Raw genomic sequence first — 9,955 nt, 5'->3', positions numbered from 1 at the left:
ATTCTGGGGAGGGCACAGAACCGCGCATGACCAAGGACAAACGAGGCAGTAACACCACGGCACCCCGCTCCACACTCAACGTGGACTTTTGCAATATCAGGGGATTTCACTCCAATTTAAACGCCGTCCACCACCACCTTGAGACGGCGCAACCGGCCTTGTGTTTCCTTACGGAGACGCAGATATCTCGACCTAGCGATACGTCATATATAACGTACCCCGGGTACAAAATTGAGCACAATTTTTTGCCTCATGCCGGGGTTGTGTGTACGTTAGGGAGGATATCTGCTGTCGCCGTCTCGGCAATTTTGAGGGTAGGGACCTGTCCACTCTCTGGCTCCGCGTAGATTTAGAGGACCGCGTCCGCATCTATGCGTGTGTCTACAGGTCCCATAGTGGTAACGCAGAAACCGATCATCTCATGGGCTGCGTTCAAGCGGCAATTGACGACGTGCTTGCACGGATCCCCTCCGCTGAAATCGTAGTCTTGGGTGATTTCAACGGGCACAATGCCGAATGGCTTGGATCACGTACCACAGACTACGCAGGGTGATCTGAGCATAATTTTGCATTGGCGTATAGTCTGTCCCAATTGGTCGAGTCACCAACGCGGCTCCCGGATGTGGATAGCCACATGCCGTCCTTATTGGATCTTCTGCTGACTACACATCCCGATGGTTACCAGGTCTTTGTCGACGCCCCTCTCGGAATGTCCGACCATTGCCTCGTCAGGAGTGTAGTGCCTATCCGACGCCAACGTCGCAGACTACCAGCGACCCGCCGCGTTTGGCACTACAAGTCAGCAGATTGGGATAGGATGCGTTCGTTTTTTGCATCCTACCCTTGGGGCAGGGTTTGTTTCCCTTCGGATGATCCTAGTGCCTGCGCCGTTGCAGTAGCCGATGTGATACTACAGGGTATGGATATTTTTATACCAAACTCTGTAGTGCCCATCGGTGGCAGATCACAGCCCTGGTTCGATGCGTCAGTTAAAGCAGCATCTGAATGCAAAAAACAGGCGTATCGAGCTTGGGTTGCGGCGCTGGGCACAAAGGATCCGAACTGCGCAGTTTTTAAGAGGAAATACAACCGTGCCTCCAGATTTTTTAAGCGGCAAATCGCCCGTGCAAAGTCAAAACACGTCGTCAATATCGGTGAGCAGCTTTCCAGTTACCCGAACGGAACACGCAAGTTCTGGTCGTTGTCGAAAGCTGCTCTTGGTAACTTCAGCCAGCCGTCCATGCCGCCGTTGCACATGAGGAATGACACCCTGGCCCATACGGCAAAAGAGAAAGCCGATCTCCTGTGCGCTCTTTTCGCCTCCAACTCGACTCTTGACGACAACGGAAAAACACCGCCGACCATCCCGCGGTGTCAGAGCTCTATGCCTGAAGTACAGTTCAGACAGAAAACTGTTAGGCGAGCTCTGTTTTCGTTGGACGTCAGGAAGTCGAACGGGCCGGATGGCAATTCTCCAATCGTGCTTAGAACGTGTGCCCCTGAGTTGACGCCGGCGCTAACGCGTTTATTCCAGCACTCTTATTCTAAAGGCGTAGTCCCTGACTCATGGAAGTCAGTCCTTGTCCATCCGATCCAAAAAAAAGGAGACATTTCGGATCCGGCAAACTACAGGCCTATTGCTATTACCTCCCTGCTCTCCAAAATCATGGAGAGCATAATTAGCCGTCAGCTCTTGGTATATCTAGAGGGTCACCAGTTGATCAACGACCGACAATACGGGTTTCGCCATGGTCGGTCGGCAGGTGATCTTCTGGTATACCTAACACATAGATGGGCAGCGGCTATTGAAAGCAAGTGGGCAAGGCCTGGCAGTAAGCCTGGATATAGCGAAGGCCTTTGATCGTGTATGGCATAAGGCGCTCCTCTCCAAACTTCCATCATTTGGGCTTCCCGAGAGCTTGTGCAAGTGGACCTCCAGCTTCCTCACTGGGCGCAGCATACAGGTCATTGTCGACGGAGGTTGCTCGAACCCGAAGCCCGTGAATGCTGGAGTGCCCCAAGGCTGTGTGCTGTCTCCCACGCTGTTTCTTCTGCATATCAATGATATGTTGGACACCTCCAACATTCATTGCTATGCAGACTACAGCACTGGTGATGCCGTATACACTGGCCATGCAGGATCTCTCGGGAAATCGTCGACCAGTGCCGGGAGAAACTTGTGTTTTCTATCGAGTCCTCTCTTGAGAAGGTCGCGGAATGGGGAAAATTGAACCTTGTCCAATTTAACCCCCAGAAGACTCAAGTTTGCGCGTTTACCACTAAAAAAACGCCATTTGTCGTATCACCGCTCTTCGACAACACTTCCATCAAAGCCTCGCCTAGTATCGGAATACTGGGTCTCGAAATCTCGAGCGATTGCCAATTTCGTGGTCATCTGGAAGGCAAAGCCAAATTGGCTTCAAAGAAACTGGGCGTCATTAACAGAGCACGGCAATACTTCAAGCCGGCCCACATACTATCGCTCTACAAAGCGCAGGTCCGGCCACACATGGAGTATTGCTGTCATCTCTGGTCTGGCGCACCCCAGTATCAGCTCGATCCATTTGACCGCATGCAACGCAGAGCAGCTCGAATTGTCGGGGACACAGTGCTCTGTGAACGGCTGGATCACTTGGCGTTGCGTAGAGACGTCGCTTTATTGTGTGTCTTCTACCGCATTTATCACGGGGAGTGTTCCGAAGAGCTGTTTAACCTGATTCCTGCCGCCGAATTCCACCTTCGCACGACACGCCACAAGTTAGGATATCATCCTCACCATCTTGATGTGTGGCGGTCCTCCACAGTGCGGTTTTCAAGGAGCTTTCTTCCACCTACTACAAAGATGTGGAATGAGATTCCTTGTGCGGTGTTTCCGGGACGATACGACATGGGTACCTTCAAAAAAAGCGCGTACACCTTCCTTAAAGGCCGGCAACGCTCCTGTGATTCCTCTGGTGTTGCAAGAGATTGTGGGCGGCGGTGATCACTTAACACCAGGTGACCCGTACGCTCGTTTGTCCTCCTATTCCATAAAAAAAAAATAACTGAATCTACCATTATATATGAAAACAACATATAAGAAACACAACGGCCACTCTTTTCAACCAAATAGATTAACGGCCGTTACCAATATTCAGTCTATTTCTTACTTGAAATAAAAAGCGTAACTATCGTTGACTTTTCTATCCCACTAAACTTATTGACGGTAACTCACCTTATCCGTACACGCTATCTGTCAATGGGAAGACGTATAGCTTACTAGCGATAGAAGTTTGTATGGAAATTGTAATTCACGCGACCCAATATAAGGCGATAAGAATGACTTATCGGTATATTGGGACATATTCAGATTATTGACAGCTAATTACTGACAGTAGGAAGTAGTATTTTATCTCTATCTGTAGATATTATATTGGGAACAGCTGTAAGAGTCCTCATAAAGTAAATATGAATACTAAAACCGAAAACATATTGGTATAGGGCAGGAAAGGATTAAGGCCGCTATCCCAAAAAATCGCCAAAATAGCGTTTAATTGAAACCATTTCTTAATGGTTTATATAAAGCTTTTAATTTTGCAAAAAATAATTATATGTCCACAGAGTATAAGAAGAAAATGTATTTTTACTTTACATTTCTATCTTTAATAGACATTGCGAAAGAAAATCACCAAAGTACCCCTTACTTTTACAGTTGGAGCCATGTTAATCATTCAATCTACATAAAAGTTGTATGAAAAATTTATATATATTATTTATTTATATTTAACATTACCCTGTTTTATCCCCTAAATTGTCTGTTTTTGAGAGGGCGCTATAATCTACTACGGACGAAGTCGCTTGCAGTTGCTTGTCTATTTTTAAGTAGTATATACATCAGGGACAGTCTATATTTGCATGATTAATACGTTAATGGAAACCGCAGCGTTTATACAGTCGAGATCAATGCATATGAAGTGAACTGTAAATAAATTTAGAGAGTGGTGATTTATTATAAAGCTTTATTGTAGTTGACTTTTGATACTTATAATGTGCTGCATTATATATTTATTGTACTCGTCTACATTTAACTATTATAACACTAGAAATAATGGATTGCTTGTAACTAATTCTAGTATATATTCCATAAGATACATAATAGCTCTAAGGGTAAATGTATACACTTTTATAATAAAGTCCCAGCCACTGTTCAGCAATGGAAGGATTCCATTGTTATCGGTATCCCAAAACCCAATAAACCTAAAGCTAATCCGAGTAGCTATAGGCCTATTAGCTTAATTAACTCGATCGGGAAACTTTACGAAAGATTAATTCTCGCGCGTCTTAATCATTACATCGCGGAGCTCAACCTGATACCCGACATACAGTTCGGATTCAGAACCGCTCACTCGTGTCCCCAGCAGGCTAACCGACTCACCGAGTACATTCTCGTACGGCGTCAACTTCACGCTACCACGGCAGCCGTGTTTTTCGATGTCGCGAAGGCATTCGACAAGGTATGGCACAACGGCTTAGTATTCAAGCTGTATCAACTGGGAGTGCCAGACAGGCTCGTGCGCATCATACGAGCCTACCTTACTGATCGCTCCTTCCGATATCGAGTAGAGGGAACCCTATCCTCACCCAGACCCATCAGGTCTGGCGTGCCACAGGGTTCAGTCCTCTCTCCCACTCTTTTCTCGCTCTTCACGAGCGACATTCCCAAGTTTCCGAGTGTCCAGCTCGCTCAGTACGCTGACGATACGGCACTCTACTTTGGCTCCGCTCTATTGAACCGCTCAACCTTGAGCAGGAACATTAAAGTGCTTCAAGCCGCCGTCGATGAACTAGGCAACTGGTTCAGAAAATGGCGGATTGAAATGAACCCCACCAAGAGTGCAGCGGTACTCTTCGGTAACGCGAATAGCATCCGCGCTAAAAAACGACCGACCGACGTCATTAAATTGTATGAAACACCCATACCATGGGTGAAGGATTACAAATACTTAGGAGTCACGTTCAACAGCAATATGAACTTCAAGAAACATATTGATACGGTATGCAATAGAGCCCGATTTGTCTTCAGTCGCCTTTATCCACTTGTGTGTGGGCGAAGCAAACTTTCGCTCAAACACAAAGTGACGCTGTACAAAACCATCGTACGGCCCATACTGTCATACGCAAGCGTCGTTTTCGCGCACACCCGACCGAGCTACTTACGTCGTTTGCAAGTAGTTCAAAATAAATTCACGCGCATGGCAACCGGAGCCCCGTGGTTCATCCGAAACGTTGACCTTCACCGCGACCTAGAGCTTCCGACGATAGCTCAACACTTTAAAGAGATCTCGCGACGCTTCTTTGACAAGGCGCCTAACCATCCCAACATCTTGGTTAGGAAGGCATGCGGGTACACCCCCCTTCACCATAGTCTCAACCCAATAAGACGTCCCAGACACGTAACGGTAGACCCGGATGACGACATCACCATCGCGAACGCGACACCCATACAAACACCGACACAGACACGCACACACCGCCTTCGCAGGCGTAGGCGCGGTCAACCACCGCAAACCACTTGCACTCGTCGCTCTGACGATGGCCAGCGGCCCGCACCCTAGATACACCACACATTGTTTTGATACCCGACGAGACGTTAGTCCTCGTCCTGTAATCGCTTCACTACACTCACTCACACACGGACTGACTGACGGACTGACATACACCACTTACACAATCACAAACACGCTCCACAAACAGACACAAACACAAACATACATGCACACAAACATTTACACTACGTACATACATACAAACACACATACATACAATCATAAACACATACATACACACTTACATACATTACACAAAACATCACCACACTCGCCGGCGAGTGTGTTCTTATTATTAATATAAATATATTATAATTTATTATAATTATATAAATTAATATTATTAAATAAATTCTTAATACAATAAATTCTAATCTAAGTAAAACAATTAATAAATGTTTATGCTTTCTAACAAAAATTATATTTCCAACAAAAAATATTTTTCATCTTTCATCTTCATTTCATCTTCATTTTCATTCTCTCTCCTTCCCACAAGCACACAGCCGGTCTGAGGTTCGAGTCTCCTTAGGAGACGCCCCGCGACTGTTGTTGCGTAGTGTTTGCGGCCTCCACGGCCCACGTCCTACTTCGCTGTGAAAGCCAGGGCTGCTAACAGCACAGAGGAGGTTTTAGTCGGTATGGGGTGTCCGCTTACGCGGACACTCGAGTCCGACATATTACGCCCCGTTCCGGGGCGTAAACACGTAACCGTATTTCCTCCTCTCAAAAAAAAAAAGCCACTGTTCAGGCATTATCTATAAATAAATTTAAATGTTTTATAAAAAAATGCCTCTGTCGTAAGTCCTATTACTCCACAGCTGATTATCTAAGTGATCGGACAGCCTGGGACTAGATTATATATAGTACAGTATTGTATATTATTATTAAAAAAGCACAAAAAATAGTGCTGGGAGAGTTTATTGCGCCGCTTCTTCTCTCTTAGAGCGCCATTTGTTTCCGAAGCGGTAGTAGTATCTAGTATATTAGAAATGACATCAAAAAGAATTCTAAAGGAATCAATTTTGAGAAAATAAATGCCTTTTATGCCTTTATATATACAGCCACTATCACTAATATAAGTACATACTTTATTGAGTCTTTAAAAGAGTCTATACTCTATGGTCTAAAAAAGTATTATTTATCGAACTGTAATACCGCCAAAAAAAGTACAGTTTTCTTGGTGCCACAGACAACTAAATGTAGGCCCTACCATACCTATATGGTAGGTTCTTAAATCATTTATACGTCTAGAATGACTATGACAGCTGTGAAAACGTCAAAAAAAATGAGTTTAGAACTAACCTCTATGTTGAACAATTCACGCACACTAACACAAAGTGACATATCGCGAGTGTAGATGTTATTATCGGTTGTTTAACAGCAAGAGACTCTATCTAGATGTATAAATTATCTAACTTTCTAATAATAATACTTTATTAATAAAAATTGGGAATCGAAAGAATAGACTTATGTTAATAACCAAAGTTTCAATTCACAAATTTACAATATTGGTATTGAAAACACAGAGATATTGTGAGACAAATATAGATTTAACGTAAATTTCGCGAATGAAACATGTCCAATTTTGAGACCACAATAGAAATTCGTCTAACAATAGTTACTACTAGTTGAATACTTTAGATTGATTTACTGAAGTAATATTACTATCGCGCTCAAAATACATTTTCCTATTGAATAGAATGTAACACCTTAGTAATAGGTACGTAGCGCACATTAAAAGAATATTCAATTTATGATTTATTTATACATTAAGTGGCTATTTTAGTACCTAACTTATTTAGTTCAAAGTCAAATTCAAATAAACTTAATTCACAATAATATTGTTTGTTGTAGTATTAGTTACCGAACTTTGCGACCACGCCTGCGGTATCTAGTTGGAGCGCAGCGGAGACCAATCCTTAAGGCGGAGGGTAAGCATAAAGCACGCAAACAAGGTGGTTTAAGACAACTTTAGTGGTGAAAATATAGCATTTGGAGCTATGAACACTACTTTATCCTGTTACACATACCCTTAAGTCTTATTTGTAGGCTGCTAATGTTTGCTGTTGGTTATAATTAATACTCCATAGCTCTTTTGAGCTATATGACAAGTGTCATTGGAGTTAAACAAGTTTTTTCTCGGCATGACGCATTTGTTTAGTACTACTCTCAGAAAAGTTATTCTTATAGCCTGTACTTTTTTTTGTGGAGGTACATTCATTCAGTTTAGTAATCAATAATGAGAATTGTAAGCATATAACTGCTTGCGCTTGTTAAAATTTTACGTTTTCCACGCAAGAATTTTGAAACTATAAGCTTGGCGTCAACTCATATCGCTTCAAGGTCGCTGGCATTTAGTGTCGCCTTAATCTAAGTATATAAGTATATTTTATGTAGGTTACCTAAAACTCCTGCTGAATATCCTACGCTTTTACTTCTCAGGTCTTAGGCTTTTATTTTTATTTTTTACTATCTTTTTAATTGAATTTTGAATTTAAATATGTTAAGAACGTTTGTTAGCTATGAATAACAGATAGCCTAAGACGGGTTAATTATAATAATATATTATAATCAAACTAAAAAAGCAGTACACAAACTATAATAACATCATCCACGTAAACAAAAATGTTCATAAAATGAAAACTACTGGGCAACTATGTAAAATTATTATGGGACCAAATGGCAAACATTGTGCATCAAACTAAATAAGAATCATGAAAATCGAATCATAAATATCAGGGTAACTGTGTACATACATAAAAAATACCAATCGATATGAGAACCTCCTCCTTTTCGAAGTCGGTTAAAAATATTAATACTATTAGAACAAACAGGCGTACATATCCATCTGGTGCAAAATACGTTTTAAGACCATTAAAATGGACTGTATTGTTACCCAAGTCTTGTACCTTGTCAGTATTACAACAGTAATGCTAAAGAGATACAAGGGGATTACTCTGCTCTCTCTTATAACTCTCTACGTCCCACACAATGGTGAATTATATATTTTTATTGCCAAGACCACTCTCTAACGTAGTCAATTATATTTAATATGGAAACAAACTGCATTAATTTATTTATTGTTTGTCTATAGCGGAACTGTTTGGACACAAAACAAAATACCTAGAAAGCACGATTTTAATGACTTAGATTTACGCATTTATACGTCTAGATAGACTATAACAGCTGCGAAAACGTCAAAAAAATTGAGCTGAGAACGTAAACTTTATTTTGAGAAATTCTCACACATTAACACAAATAATATAATCATAAATCAAATGATAAAGGAATAAAATACACACCCAATTATATAAGTTGCCCCATTTTCAAAATATAAACTTATTTTTTATTATACATGGGCACACTTATTTCATTTGAATTTCAAATGTTATACTTTTTGAAACGTTGCAACCTTCTTAGTAATATAAGAAAATTGGCGGGAAATCATTTGTCAATTGTCTTTTATCACAGATCAAAGTTCTACGTACGCTTCGAAAATGGAATTAAGTAGTAAGAAGAAAGAAAAGATTTCAGAGCGATGATTTTTTTATGATTTTAAAAGTACTCTCTCTCCGCAAGATTGTGCCGTTCGTCTTCAAAATGCTTTTGGGAGAGAAGCACCTTGCTTGACCGTGAGGCAATGGTTTGCTGAATTTGAGAGAGGTCGGGTTTCTTTACATGACGAATTTCGTGAAATGTGGCCTTCAACTGCCGTCAACGAATATATGGCTACTGTCAAGCGGCTAATTGAAGAAAACGCGCCGATTACCTATAAGACAATTTGAGGACTATTGGGAATTGGTATGAGCCAAATTCAGAAAATTTTACCATTCAGGATTTTAATTTTCGAATTTCGACGCTATAAATGCAAAGAGTCGCCACAGTTTCGCGTCACACCACTCACAGCCGTTCTCGTAACTACACATTGGTCGATTTACTTTAAATGGTAATCGCTCAGTACTCTACAATATTTATATTGATTTTAATTTAGTAAAATTTCCATATAACATGCGTAATGGCTTGTGCAAATACATATTTATAATCCGTTTGATTAAACAACGCAGTACTTAAATTAAACAGTTAGTGGCATCCTTAAATTCAAATTTAAATAATTTTTATTCAAATAGGATATGATATCACATATTGAAAGTCAAAAACTACCACATATTCAAAAAGTATGCCTCAGACCTCAAAAGAACGGGCTCAACAAACTCAACGGGCTTCTTTTTTTTTCATAACAAAGTCCTGTCGTACAATTAAACTTAATATTTAATCGCCTAGGGGCGAACGCTTCAGTCTCAGTCTTTGGTATCATCAAGAAAATCATTTATGTTATAGTACCCTTTACCACACAACCGTTTTTAAACAAT

The sequence above is a fragment of the Leptidea sinapis genome, chromosome 6 (genome assembly GCF_905404315.1).
Source record: "Leptidea sinapis chromosome 6, ilLepSina1.1, whole genome shotgun sequence".
In the NCBI taxonomy this organism is placed as follows: Eukaryota; Metazoa; Arthropoda; class Insecta; order Lepidoptera; family Pieridae; genus Leptidea; species Leptidea sinapis.
This window is presented reverse-complemented; position numbering follows the sequence as displayed.